Source organism: Punica granatum, chromosome 2 (genome assembly GCF_007655135.1).
Source record: "Punica granatum isolate Tunisia-2019 chromosome 2, ASM765513v2, whole genome shotgun sequence".
NCBI classification, from domain to species: Eukaryota; Viridiplantae; Streptophyta; class Magnoliopsida; order Myrtales; family Lythraceae; genus Punica; species Punica granatum.
The window spans coordinates 35,432,313-35,447,613 of NC_045128.1; the positions used below are offsets into that span (position 1 = coordinate 35,432,313).

The 15,301-nt window shown below is 36.2% G+C and overlaps 1 long non-coding RNA gene and 1 pseudogene across 1 annotated transcript; both read right to left on the bottom strand.

Annotated features, from left to right (window-relative positions):
- Positions 1–5,021: 5,021 nt before the first annotated feature.
- Positions 5,022–10,300, bottom strand: LOC116193907 (annotated as a pseudogene).
- Positions 10,301–13,478: 3,178 nt separating this feature from the next.
- Positions 13,479–14,550, bottom strand: LOC116195312. The gene is made up of 2 exons (XR_004154624.1): positions 14,351–14,550; positions 13,479–13,654 (listed from the first exon to the last, which is right to left on the bottom strand). It is a non-coding gene; the product is annotated as an uncharacterized LOC116195312 (long non-coding RNA).
- Between the last annotated feature and the right edge of the window lie 751 nt (positions 14,551–15,301).

The following is a 15,301-nucleotide window of genomic DNA, read 5'->3' on the forward strand; positions in this document are numbered from 1 at the left end:
TTTCCAATATGCTCATGGATTAATTAATTTGGAAGAGGAAGAAAAAAGTTAAGTGTACGAAAAATAAAAACTAAGAATTGAAGATAAAATAAAAAAAAAAAGTAAAACAAAAAACGTAGATTGAGGAAGTGAGAGGAGATAGCAAAATAATGAGAGGTTTAGATGCTAGCAAAGAGAGAGGAGAGAATAATATTATCCTTAAAATTCTTTCCTTTATTTTACAAAAATAAATTATATTATATTTAAACTAGGAATAATGACTATTTTCAACTTTTTAACCATATTCTATAAACGAGTCGCACCTCCAAAATCGGGACTTTTGCTTAAGTATGGTATAAAATATAAGATAATATATATTGATGAATCTAGATATAAGAAACTGTATATCAATAGAAATATTATTAATATTATATATATATAGATATTGATATCAACTTCATCTAGAAGAGCTTTCACGGGTCCAGAGACAATGGGTCGTCTAAATGCCTTTTTTCCTTTAATTTTATGCGTATGATGTACTCATTTAACTTTACCTTTTACCTCATTTAATTTTATATATATTTTTTCATTGGAAAAATTTTTGTATATAGAGAGTATATAATATATCAGTGAGGTAATTAAATAGACTAATTTTCATTTAAATTCGGTTTTGTTACCCCATGTATATAAATGCCATTTAAATTTATTTTTTTTATGTAGATTAATTTCCCAACTAAAATTGACATAATTAATTAGAAATTATATTCTTATATGAACATTTCTCAAGTACATGTATTCGTAAATAAAATTCACGGAATTAAGTAAAAAAATACATTATTACATAAGCATCAATAAACTATATCTATATTCATATACTCATAGATGGATTTATGTATAAAAGTATCCATCAACCAAATATACTGTTAATTTATCACATCAAACTAATATATATGAAAATTATATATCAAACAAAACTTTCTTAATATAATGACTGATATATTTAAGATATTGTTTAAAATATATGTATCGCCTATATTAATAGTATAAAGCTCTATTTCAATAGGAAACAATATATAGTGAAATTATATCGTTAAAAATTCTTAAAAATTACAAGATATGAGGTGTTGACGTGTCAACAGTCACGAAAGAGCTTAAAATTCCGATAATGTGGCAGTGTGTTTTGATGAGGTGACGTGGCGAGATACCGTCTCGAGAAATATTATATATATATCTATATCGATATATCTTTCTATAGCTATATCTATCTATACCTATATATGTGTGAAAATAAGATACAAAGTAGGTCTGGCCAGATAGTCTCAAAATATTCAATTTCAAAATAATTTTTTTTGGTTTTTTGAGTTTTCAAGGTTTTAAATTATTTTCGATTATAAAACTATCAACAAAATTTTCTGAAATTATAGATTAGATAATATTTTTTATGTATTATATAAATTATATTTTATTCTAAAAAAAATCAGATTTGCTCATTGAAAAAGGAAAACAAATTAGATTATATCTTATTTAGATTCTATGGGCCCCGGTCAAATCTCGGTTTCTAAATGGAATATTCTAGAGTTCTTAAATTTTAATTTTTTTGATCATTTTTAATAAAAATATATTTTAATCATATCTCATCATAAAATCTGCTTTCTTGATTTCTTTAATTTTTATAATCTATATCTATATAACATGTATGTATTTGAAATAAATGAAAAGATTTTATTATATATAGATATTATTTAATAATCTTGAATTTTTTAAAATAAAATGTAATATTTCATCACATAAATATTAGGGCAAATTACACAAAAAACCTAACTTTAGTAAAACATTTCAGTTTTGTTCTAAATTTTATTTTGTAATAAAAAAATCACATGGTTTGATAATCGTTTCAGATTTGACATCCGTTACTACTCCGTTAAGATTTTCATCTATTTGTCTACGTGAACTTTATGGGACCCACCAAATTTGCACATCATTTGATCATCTTCTCTTTTCTTTACAAAAATAACCTAAATTTTTATAAAAGCCTCAATTTTATTCTAGATTTTGATTTGTAATTTAAAAAAAATACATGTCAACACCCCATTTTTGTCCACTAGCTCTAGGAGAGAACATTAACAGCATTCCCGACTCCAACTTGGAAACTATTACAAAAAAAGATCCAATAAACCCCGGGTTACTATTCACAGTCGGGATAGTTGAGTTACTTCCCATCGATGGATGACAGAAATGACGATTATGTCTCTCCTCCTTGTGATCATGCTAAGTTGTCAATTTCGAATTTTCCTCGTGCTGCAATCCTCCATGCATCGCCCCTAAGGCCGTTTGGTTGACATGGCTGACCTAGCTATGAATAATAACCCGGGGTTTACTAGGTCTTCTTCTGTATTAGTTTTTGGATTATAGTCAGGAATACTGTTGATGTTCTCTCTTGGAGCCGCTGAACCAAAATAAGGTATTGTATGTATTTTTTTAAAATTACAAATCAAAATCTAGAACAAAACTGAAACTTCTATGAAAACTTATGTTATTTTTGTAAAGAAAAGAGAGGATGATCAAATGATGTACAAATTTGGTGGGTCCCATAAAGTCTACGTAGGCAAATAGACGGAAATCTTAACGGAATAGCAACGGAGATCAAATCTAATACGATTATCAAAACATGTGATTTTTTTGTCGTAAAGTAAAATCTATGACAAAACTAAGACATTTTGATTTTACCAAAGTTATTTTGTGTAATTTGCCCTAAATATTAACATCAAAATAAGCATATATTAATATATATTCATACAAAATATAAATATATCAATATATTGTTACGTGTACAACCTTTAGTATATACTAAGAAAAAAGTATATATGAATTATATATTTTTATAGATATCTATTAGAAATAGATTATATAATATTATATATATATATAATATTTTATTTTATTTTTAAAAAATCAGATTTGTTCGCTGAAAAAAAAATCAGATTATATTTTATTTAGATTCTGAATGATAGTTATAAATAAAGATTATCATACACGTAAACATGGACCTATTTAGCTCTCAAAGAATATATGTACAACTAGACGCTAGCTTTCGAAACATATATCTATCCCTAAATGCAAGTTAGTAAATTAGACTTATGTCTAGATTTTTTTCTCTCAGGTAGATGCTAGCTTTCGAAACGTATGTCTATCCCTAGATGCAAGTTAGTAGATTAAATTTATGTTTGGATTTTTTCTCTCATTTTTATCGAAAATTTTCATTTTTTATTTTTCTCTAATTTTTTGCTTTTTTCTCATATTCTTTTCAAGATTGGTGATGTGAGTTTCATTTCTCGAAACTGCTACCCATTTGCGCAAGCTCTTAGAAAGTAAGTTCGTCTACCATTAAATATGAAGGTTATTTGTTTATATTTGTTCTTTTTCTTTCACTTATGCTTCTCAAATGAGTTTTTCTTCTTAATGTTTTGTTACGTACATTTTTTTTCAGGTTGGTGAAACTATCATGTGCAAGGTATGGGCTCCACAATTAATATATGTTTGTGTATATATGTATATATATATATATATATATATATATATATATATATGAAAGCATGATTAAAGTGGACCCGACCAGATAGCCTCAGAAAACTTCGTTTCCGAATGAAATTTTATGAATTTTTGAGTTTTTAATTAAATTATTTTTAAAGTATTTAAAAATATATAGATGTAGATTTTGTGGGACCATTCATTATTTTTTTTTATAAATATATGAATCATATCTATCTATAAAACAAATTCGACGTACTGCTACATTTTGATCATGTGGTAATTTGATCCAATTTGTGGTCAATTAGGTTTAATTTGGCTTAAATCGTGTGTAATTGGACTAATTACAGACTTTACTACAAGTAATTAGGCTAGAATTCGGTTAATTAGTCGAAATTAGTGTGAAATTGAACTACTGTACATTCTGTAATTTTTGGTATATTAGGCTTAAACGAGTCAATTTGATGATTTGTTACTTGATTAGACCTAATAGACCTAATTAGGGGTGATTAGCTTCCCATTGCTTGAGAATATAAGTTCCTCAAGTAAGTTTTTTTTTGGCTCTTTTTTTCTGGTGTGCTTCAATATATTTTCAAATCGCTCAGGAAACTAGACAGAAGAACAGAGTATGTTCCTCAAGTACCTTTTTTTTTTTTTGGTATGCTTCAATAGGTTTTCCATTGTTCAGAAAAATAGATAATAGAATGTGTTAGTATCAGGACTGTCTATAGTGAGTATCTTCCTTCATCCTGCATTAATTGTTCGCTAATAGCTACAATTAGAGACCTGTACAGGAATTTTTGGCTTTCGGTTCTCAAATTTGGGGAAGGGAGGGGAGGGATTCAGTGATACTGTTACGAATAGATTTGTCAACTTCTTGCTTTATAGGATTCCATTTGCTTTTCTTTTCCGAAAGAAAAAGGTTGTGTCGTGCTTCTTTGATGCTTCATCTGTCCCTTTCCCCCGTACAAATGAACCCACCCGTCAAAGGCTAAGGACCCCAACATGAGAACAGAATCGAGCTGAGGGAGGAACTAAGGAATTTCATCGAGATCAACTGATAATAGACCCACCCGTCAAGGACGGATTACATAACAATCAATGCCGGCAAAAATGGTGATCTGCCAGTTAGCTCTTACGTGAAGAAGTCATCAGTAATTAAGATGAATGACTAATATGACATAGCAGAGTACCCCGAAGGGCCCAAACCGAGTGGGTGAAAACGGCATGAACAAGGCTCTTATTTTAGCTACTCCCTGGCACAGCATCCGCATAAATGAAGGCATGGCATTGCGGAAAAATACCCCCCGTCATAAGATTTTTCCAAATGCAGAATATCGTAGCGAGATCACAAATTTGAGATAGTAAAGAGAAGACATACAGTAGGGCATTTTCATTCAACTGAAGTAATATCCCAGGCTATCAGAAAATATGAGGCACCAACTGCTTTTTCTAGAGTCAGTTCCGTTAGCTTCACCGTTCAGACTTTTTGAATAGCACAAAAGAATTAGACGTTCCACGATAGCCCTTTTCTTTTCCACTTTATGAGTTAACCAGCATGTTATCTGTAATTGAACACTTAAATAAAATGTACGTCGAATGGAAACAACACAGAGTAATCCAAACAACATCCGTGAAGGTTAAGAGGAACAGAAAAGGCTGAAACAAAAAAGTACAAGAAAGCATGTCGAGCTCTACTTGACAGGATAGCATATCTGAAGGTGACATGGCTTCTGCGGGCAGCCAGAACGGCAAGTCCAACGAGGCCAGGAAGAACGGCATTCTGTGATTTGTAATGTCCAAAACTTCCCATTCTTAGGCAATCTCTTTCACCAATCATCTGACAAATGTGAATCCAGTCTGTAATGCATGGCAACATCTGCATTAAAACTCTCCCCTCTTCACCCATCCTTGCTATGAGCATTTTTTACCGAAAGTTAGCTCTTCTGCTACTCATTCAAATGCAAGTGTCTGATGATAAATCATAAAACTTGCGCACATAATTCAAACAGAAATGGAAACCTACCTCTTATCAAGTGACTGATCTTTCTCATTCAACGTGTTACTGTTACATTTGGAGGACTCGGAATGTTCTGAAGCCATGGACAGTCTGAAATATTCAATGTTCTCAGGGACTTCAGTTCCTCGAGGCCCGGAATCTCCAGGAGATTTTCACAACCTTGCACTTCCAGCGCTCTTAACCTTTGCAGGTTCGATAAATTAGGCAACCTTCTAATTGCTTTACATCCAGCGAGGTTCAGCAACTCCAAGGACTCCAATTCCTCGAGCTCTGACAGATCGTGAAGCTTTTTGCACCATGCGAGATATAAAAGTTTCACATTCGATAGTTTCGGCAGCTTTCCCAAGGACGTGGAATATTGCATGTACAGACTTTCTAGACCATCTAAACTCTCGAGGCCTGGAACTTCTACAAGGTTCTGGCAGTCTGAAGCATGCAGTGAAGGCAACTTCCTCAACTTTGACAAGTCAGGAAGTCTCTCGATTGATTCACATTTTGATATTGTCAAAAATCTCAGAAACTCTAGCTTCTCAAGCCCATCGAGATTAGCCAACATAGGGCAGCTAATTATCTCCAGCTTTGCCAAGAATAATAAATCTCCAAGGCCTGGAACTTCCTTTAGCTCGAAGCACTCGCATAGCCTTAATTCTGATAATTTCTTCAAATTTGAAAGATCTGGCAGTGTCTGAAAGGAGTAACAGTCCGATACGTTCAACTTGTAGAGTCCTGCGGGAAGCACAGGGAGGCAGACAACTTCAATGCAATCCTGAACAGAGAGTTCTTTCAGTTGAGAAAGGGCACCGATCTCTTCTGGTAAGGTGCTAATGCGTAACTTTGAGATTACCAACTTCTCCAACTTGAATAGTTTCCCTATCTCTGGAGGAACTTGCTCGAGTTTATAACATTTCGAGAAACAAAGTTCCCTTAAGTTAGTGAGACGAGAGAGGCTTGGGAAGGAAACCATTGATTTACAGGTAACCCGCATACAAATTAAGCTATCTGGAAGCTCTGGAAGAGTCTGCAGCCTCTTGCATCCTGTTAAATCAAGACTCTGGAGATGGGAAAGCCCGCCAATGCTTGTTGGATGGCTATCGACTTGGGTGTGGTTTAATGTCAAGAGTTTCAACGATGACAGTCTCTGAAGCTCGTCTGGAGTGCTCCCTTTCAATTCCTTACACTTGGAGGCGTTTACTTTTTCAAGATTATCCAGCATCCATAGAGTGACAGGAAACTCCTCCAGAAGACTACCATCAATGTTAAGCACTTCCAAATTGCTTAAGTTTCCAACAGAACTGGGCAATCTTCGAACTTTAGTATCTGACAAGTTTAGCTCAGTCAATGAACTCATATGGCCAATGTAGTCTGGAAGTTCTCGTAATGACTCGCAGTTCTTCAAAGAAAGGTGCCTCAGTTTCACCAAGGACCCAATCGAGTCCGGAAGTTTACTTTTACTAGCAGAATCCAACACAAGGTCCACAAGAGAAGTCAAGCGACCAATTGAATCGGGAAGCTGAGTCAGGTCCTTGCACCCTCTGCCACATAGAATTTCAAGCTTTCTCATAGCTCCTGAGATGGGTATTTCTTGAATTCCACTTCCATCAATGAGAGGCTCAGTTCATGCTTTCGTAGAACCCAACTGTGCAGGCAGCTTCTTGAGTTTCAAGCATTTCCTCAGGTTTAAGAAAACCAGATGCTTGAGATGTCCAATTGACGGGTCAACCACAACCAAATTTCTGTAGTCTTCGAGAATCAGCCGCTCCAACACTAAAAAGGATGAGAAATCAGGAGTCTGCAGTAGATCTCGGCAACCCGTGAGATCTAGAACTTTCAACTTGACTGACATCTGATGAAACAACAGCGGAAAAAGAGAATTATGCATTATATTCAGCTAGCATTAAATAAGAAAAATCTGTACAGAAATCACGATGGCATAAAACCTTAATTGAGATCCAACTGCTCCAATCCTCTCTTATGCTGCTATATGATAGATCAAGAATAACTAGATTCTTTAGATGTAAATTCGCTGGCTGAACTACAGAGCTTCCTATGAGCCAACATAGCATCTTAACTTCGACAGCAGACGGCGAAAATCTCCGGCAAGGTTGGCAGAATCCAGTTGAAGGAACCTCAGATTTGATAGGTTCATGAACTCTTCATTTCGGAAGCAGAAGTCTACCAACTCAATCCCAAAATTCAGATGGATCGCTTGGACGTTTCCTGATCCCTGCATGATAATTAACTAGAAGTAGTATGTGAGTTTGACTGGAATTGCATCCCAACGAAGAATGATTCAATTTCAAATCAGAAGACCTTAAAAGGAAAGCGATGGTCTCAGCTTAAATAAGTAGATCTCAACTAGAAAACTTTTTAACTTCAAAACAGAAGCTGAACAAGGAGCATAATAAGCACAAACTGATTACCTCTTGTCTCTCAAGCGCATCCACTGCTTCTTCAGTACGCCATAATCTGCTTCGCTTCCCTGGCTCATTGTAATTTTCTTGACGAACGATTTCTCTCCCGAGGTCTCTGAGTTGATCATGCATCCATAGCTCATGGTCATCTCCTATTTTAATGAGAGACATTAGACAAAGGACTTCATCCCTTCATTGGGGAAAAATTCAGAGTCTTCCCACACGTGAAGTGCAATCCGCACATCAATTCCGATGAAAAGACAAGCAACATCGAGGAATATTTGCTTCTGCTCATGATCTAATGCTTCATAGCTTATCTTCAACTTTTCTTGGACTTCAGTATGAGGTATTCTTTTCAACTTCTTTAATGTGTCTTCCCACACAGCCATGCGTTTTCCAGCAAGAAATGACCCTATGACCTCAAGGGCTAAAGGTAGTCCACCAGTCGTCTCCACGACATTATACGATATAATAACAAATTCAGTTGAGGGCAAGTCGTTTCTGAATGCATGCTTGCAGAAAAGTAAAAAAGCTTGATGAGGCTGCAGTTCTCTGACTTCATAAGCTGCACCCACTTGAGGTAGAACGTCCCTGTTTCTAGTTGTTACAATGATTCTGCTTCCGTGACCAAACCAATCAAGTTCTGCTGCAAGTGCATTCAGTTGATTCCTGCTATCAATATCATCGAGAAGGATGAGAACTTTCCCGTCACGTAACCTGTGTTTCAGCTCATAGGTTCCTTCATCGACACTAGTTAATTCCCGTCGCTCACACCTTAAGATCATAGAGATCAATAGGCTTTGCAGATATTCGAGACCCTTGCGTTGAAGAGCAGTTTCTCGGATATCTTTGAGGAAGCTGCAACTGTCGAAACGATCCAACAGCTGATTGTAGATGACCTTGGCGATGGTTGTCTTACCAACACCACCCATGCCATGTATCCCGATGATACGCACATCACCAGCATCAACCTCTAGCAGTCTTGTAATTGCTTCCACATGATCGTCAATTCCAACTATGCTATCAGACAAGACAAGATAGGCTTTTTTCAATTCTTTCAAGACCTTCGCAACCACCAACTTTACTAGTTCTCATTGGTGTCTGCAACACAGGATCAACTCTATCATTATCTTCAAAAATGACAGAGGTAAAGGGTAAGAAATGCCAAAAGCATTTGTGTTACTACAATGTGCAATATCTAATACTTTTCAGAGCCAATTAGAGGTCCGCATATTCATAAGCTGTATACCATAATTTTTAACTCGAATCAACCATCTGCAATCATGCTGCTTAACTTAACTAAACTGGCTACTCCGTGAAATATAATTATCGTTTTCTAGATAACTACATACTTGATGAAAACTACGCAGAAACCTAAATTTTCCAATGAGCACTGTGATACTCGACCATGTATAACCAGACAATAACGACCAACAACTAACAAATCAATCCCAATCCAAAATAAGAGCAAGTAAATGCATTACCCTAGGCATTGGGCCTCCTTTACCCCAAAAAAAAAAAAAAAGCATTACCCATTGGCGATGTTCTTGAACTCCCAACCCTTTAAGGCTCCAATCTGAGCGAGAGCATCCCTCCAGTGCTGAACGACTAACGGACCATACTTCCTCACATGCTGCGAGAACGATTTCTCATAGGTCGCTGTTTGGTGCCGGACTTCGTTCGGGGTGACGTCATAGAAAACCGGCATCACCATAAAAGCCAGCTCCTTGAGGCACCATTTGCTCGAGGCGTAGTCCTTGGAGAATATCGGTATCGAGATCTTCGACTTCCCGATGCCCTCAAGAAGCTCGGGCCCAATCTCTTCCCCAACCCGGAGCTCCTCGTCATCCCTGAACACGCGGACGCCAGCATCTTTAAGGCTGTTATAGAGGAAATCAGTGAACCCCTTGCGGGTGTCTGTTCCCCTGAAGCTCAGGAACACCTCGTAATCGAACCCTTTCGGATCGACAATGGGACTCGTCCCTCGCGGTGTGGCACCGATCGCAGCAGATTCTGGGTCCTCCTCATTGATCCTAAGCCTAAGGGTTCGGCTTGAAGAGAAAACAGGGAAGAGGAGAACGGAGAGGAGAACTGAAGCTGCTGTGGAGAGAAGGGCAAAGCAGGTCCACCAGAAGACATTATGGTACATTGCCGTGCGTGGAGCTCCGACAGAAAGCTTGGAATAGGAGTGTCAATGGGGATTGAAGCTCTCCTTCCGTTCTTTCTCCGGTCCGGGGAAGAAGAAGGAGATGGAAAGATTCACCTTCAAGTCGACTTTTATGGGGCCCCACATTGCCATTATTAAAGTTCGAAAAAGCGAATCAGGGAGAGATAGAGATGAAGACAGTAGAATTTGAAGTTTGAGCGCGGGGGGAGGAAGAAGAAGAAGAAGAAAAGAAAAAAAAAAAAAAAAAGGTTTACTTGTCGGAAGGCGGGCGCGGGAAAAAGAAGTCACAGTCACATTGAACGGCTGGGCCAATAATATTTTGGGCTCTAAACTTGTTATTACTTTTCAATTTAACCCTGAACCGATTTCCATCTGCAAGGAGAAAGAACTTCAAAGTTAAACAACAAAATAAGTTGTTAGCTTTTTGTACAATTGTTCTTTCCTTCACGATGTTAGATTAGAATTCGCTGTTTTCCATATTATATGGGGAAGAAAGACAAAGGAAGGTAGCTGCCAATGTCAAAGAAGGACATTTGAATCTTAACAAGATTGGCGTGGCCATTACATTGGCCTCAAGCAATAGTAGTTCCCCTTATGAGAAAGTCCATCCCATTGTCCACACATATGACTGGTCTGTACCATATTTGGCATCACACGTCCAAGTTCCAACATTTTTTTTATTTTATTGGTTAAAAATTTCCAACTGAATCTTATCCATTGTCACGGTATTAAGTTTGCAGTGATCCATGAGGGGAGAAACCCTTTTTCTATGGTGTTTGAATTTTGCAAAGAGCCATTCAGTTTTGTGGGTCATGCGTAGAAAAAACTAATGTAAAATGGTCAAAAACAGATAATTGAAAACTATCAGGTAAGGAAATTGAGATAAACAGAAATATTGTGGTTTTAATGAGAACTTATCATAGATATTCTTTTTTCGGTCGAAAAACGGGGCTAACGCCCAGGAAAAAAATAATAAAAAAAAACATTATCATAGGTATTCTTTTTTTTCGGTGGAAACTATCATAGGTATTCTTAAGATAGGGAGACATTGTGATTTTTATCCACCGTTGGATTGAGATCCATAAATGGGAAATGCAAAATGGACCATAGAAATTTGTCGAATCTTGTAATGTAATCAATATAATCATGCCAATTGAACTAATAAAAAAATCCATCATTTTACGGCAACGAACTAGTGCCAAATTTTATAATACAATAAATTCAATCATGACAATCGGATTAAGATAACAAGTAATTTAATAGGCAATGGGCGAATTTTCAAAATAAACACTCTGAGCAATCGTTCTCAATCTCTTATCACCGCCAAAATCCACTCCCAAAAGATTGAGGTTGCTAAGGCCCCGTGGCCACTAGTAAGGAGCTTACCATCCTTTCCCCAGGTCTTTTTTTTTTGTCATTTTTATTTATTTTAAATTTTTTATGATGATTTTTAATTAAAGAATAATATTTAAAGGGAGATGCTGCAACTAAGGGACTTCCCCCTGTTAGGCCCTTCCTTCGATCCAAAGTTGGCTCGGACGAGACCATAAACTTCTAGTATGACCCATGTCGAGGCTTATCAGGTGGGGCCTGGCCCGGCCTAAAAAGATAATGTGTTGGGCCAGGCTAGATACATCCAGCCTGGCCCGGCCCGTTAGATTTAAGAAATAATAATAATAAAGTAAAAAAAAGAGAGAGAGAGAAAATAAAAGTGCTTGGAATTATGACAAGTTTCTTGAAATTGAAGCTTGTAGTGTTTCAATTTTGAAATTTTATTATCTATAATTTTCTTTGGTAAAGTCCACTGAATGGAATGAATTTGAAGGAGATATATTTACCCTTATTGGGCTATCGACCCAAGCCGAGCGGCCTGATAAGAGTAGTATGCAGTGTTCCACGACCTGTACGGGATAATGGTTCGGGTCGACCCGGCACAATTTTTTTATCATGTTGATTAGTATTGGATAGTGAAGGCAGGGTGATTAGGGATTCTAGCAAGATAGGCATACACCACTCAAAAAAGGGTCCGAGTGTTTCGAACTAAGAAGGGCAGTGGTTCCATAGAGGAAAGTTGTTCGGTTTGTGAGACACATAACGGGAGCATCTTTCATTTGTTGGCTTGTTGTTTTGGATCGACCCAATGCCAAAGACATATTGACGGAGCGGGGATTGATATTACCAACTTTGATTGCGAGTTTTGTGGTTGCGATGTGAAAATAAGAGATCTTTTTTTTTTTTTGCCTGCAGAATTACACATTCCATTTGGCAAAACCTCAGGTGCAACCTTGGGATCACGCAACAAATTCAAAATTCGCAAACCAGGATGACTTGGATCGATCACAGATCTGAAGGGAAGGAAATTCGATGTTATCGGACAAAAATTAGCTCGAAATGTATGTATATACATGGTTTGGCTGGAAAGGAGCAAAATGGTTTTCAAGCGAGAAGTTTCTTATGTTAGATTGAGACTTTTGGCCATAACCAAAATCGAACATAAACGAGCAAAATCAGTACCAGCTGATTAGAGCATCTGCAACGGGAGCCCAATTTCTGTCACGATCTGAAATTTCAGCAGAATTTCCTTGGTATTTTCTCAATATCCAATATCACATAAACTATTTATATAAAACCTACTTTTCACATCTTCCAAAAATATATGACCAATCCAACATGTTCTAATAAATATATATACATCTCAATAGAGTATTTTTTTCTCAATCACTTCACTAAATCGACTAAATAAAAGTTTAGGTCATAACATGATCATAGCATTCTACAAGAACTTATTACTTATACTGTGAGTGGGCCTAACTACAAAAATCGTCCACGCTGATCCCCGTTGTCCAAAAAAGTTATCTTGTGCGGCTAGTCTAGCTCCTAGCTCATCTAAAAAAATATTTGTAAGGAGTGAGCTGCATCTCAGTGAGTATTAAATTTCACAATAAAATGAAGTATTAAACTTGTGTATGCATTCACATAAACAATTACAATAATATCTTTTACTTCAAAATTTCTAATGATATATATATCTACTTTTCAGTCTTGAACATTTCTCTTATTAGCCAAATCATTACTACATAACTCAAGCAATCATTTCTAAGCAACAAATAATAGTAGCCATAGGGTTACAAATCCTCGCGACAGAGTTTCGACGGTAACGTGATCCCGCACTCATATCCACAAATTCCTCATATCATTTCTCATAAGCGGGGGCTGCCCATTATCTTCCTGCAGTAGGAGTCTAAGAGTCCCTTTTTGTATCACGCTGGATCAGCGGTTTAGGCGTCCCTTTTTATATACCACCAGATTAACGGTCCCATGATTATAAACAATAATATCACCAAACCGCAATTAACCGAATTCATTTAGAATAAATCCTCAAAATTCTCATACTATCTTCATTTAACTTATCTCATTCAAACAAGCATTTATATAATTATTTAAGATTTGATTTCATTCTATAATCGAATAAAAATACTCACAAAGACTCCCAAAATGATAAATAACAAGTCGAGCCTTCCAGGTGTATAGCCTTGATCTCCTCGACTCCTATAAATTGTAAGCATAGTTAGAACATCCAACATAAATATATATATATATATATATGCTTATTATTTTCAACTCAATCTATCCATGGATTTCTCATGATGAAATACAACTTAACAAGGATAATTCACACCAAAATAGAAAATCTCAATCCAATTAAGATTAGTGCAAGGCAGCAAACCAACTCTTGAGAAGAAATGACGTACAAGTATATGTATATGAATATATATATATATATATATAACAAAAGTCAAGAACATGAGATATACACGTGTGCATATACACGGCGAAAGATACTCAAATCTCCACAACGTAACAACTGTCAAAACAAATGCAAGTTTAACAAACATGTCCATCCTATTTCCTGCTTAAATTTAAAAGAGCCTACTGTCCATTTCAATTAAATTCGCAACATGAAAATGCAATCAACTAAAAAGAAAAACCGTACATACAAGGCCAGCTATATATATTAAACATGCCAGCCCTTCTATTCTCATGCATATCACCTATCCTTATTCTGCTCCAAATCACTTTACTACCAAATTTCAAGGGAAAGAACAGAAAGGAAGAAAATCGAACAACGTTAGCTCAACAATACATACCAAACACGCCCATTAATTAACCAATTGCAATCTAAACTCTACCCGTGGAATAGCTTCGAATTTCCCAGCCACTATACTCTCGGCATAGCCGTCATACCTTCGGTTCTTTGTTGCTGTCACCCCGAACTCTCGCTCCCCTTTCGTCCTCTCGATTTAGTTCCTTCCTCCTCTACCGTAATCCAGCCCCAACTCTCGATCGAATTCTCATTTCTTCTCTTCTACTATGTTTCCTCTCTCTCTCTCTCTCTAGTGCTCTTTGTTTCTTTTCGTTTTCTCGCAGCGGAATTGAACAAAGGGAAAAAAAATAGCAGAACAAAACAAAGGAAGGAAGAAAAAGAAATGGCACGTGGAGCCCATGCCATGCTCCAGCACAAAAAAAACGTATTATATAATACATATATATATATATACACATATGTAAGTATATATGTATGTATGCATGATCGTAATAAAATCACCGGGTCTCACCATTTCGGTGCCAGTTGGGTCCACGTGGCATGCCAGCCCCTGTTGACCTTTTTTTTTTAAAAAAATAACGGCTGAAAGAGCAACTCGTTGTTATAAATTAATTTTTTTAAAAAAAATCAGCCAACGGCTCCACTTGTGTAGCCGTTGGGCTGATTTAATTGATTTTTAAAAAATATTCTGTAAATACTATATATAAATTCAACATTCTTCACACACTTTTTCATCATTTTCTTCTCATTATTAAGATGGATCTCAATCAAGCCAACAACAATGATATTCTCAATTTAAAAATGCACATATAATGTGTGCCACCCTAAAGAGTGGCATACATTATATGTGCATTTTTTAACAAAATTCCAATTTCTCTTCTCAAAATTCTAATTATCCAAATTCTCATTTTCCATATTTTCCCAATTCATCCAAAGGAGTGTTAACCTTCGTGATAACAAAAGCATCATTCACATGGATAGAACCAGCAACGTCTGATGATTTCTTTCTCCTGAGGAAAAGGGTGCCCAAGAAGCCATCCACTGTGTTTGAAGAACAAATCTTATCATGGCAAGTAGCTGAATGGACATCA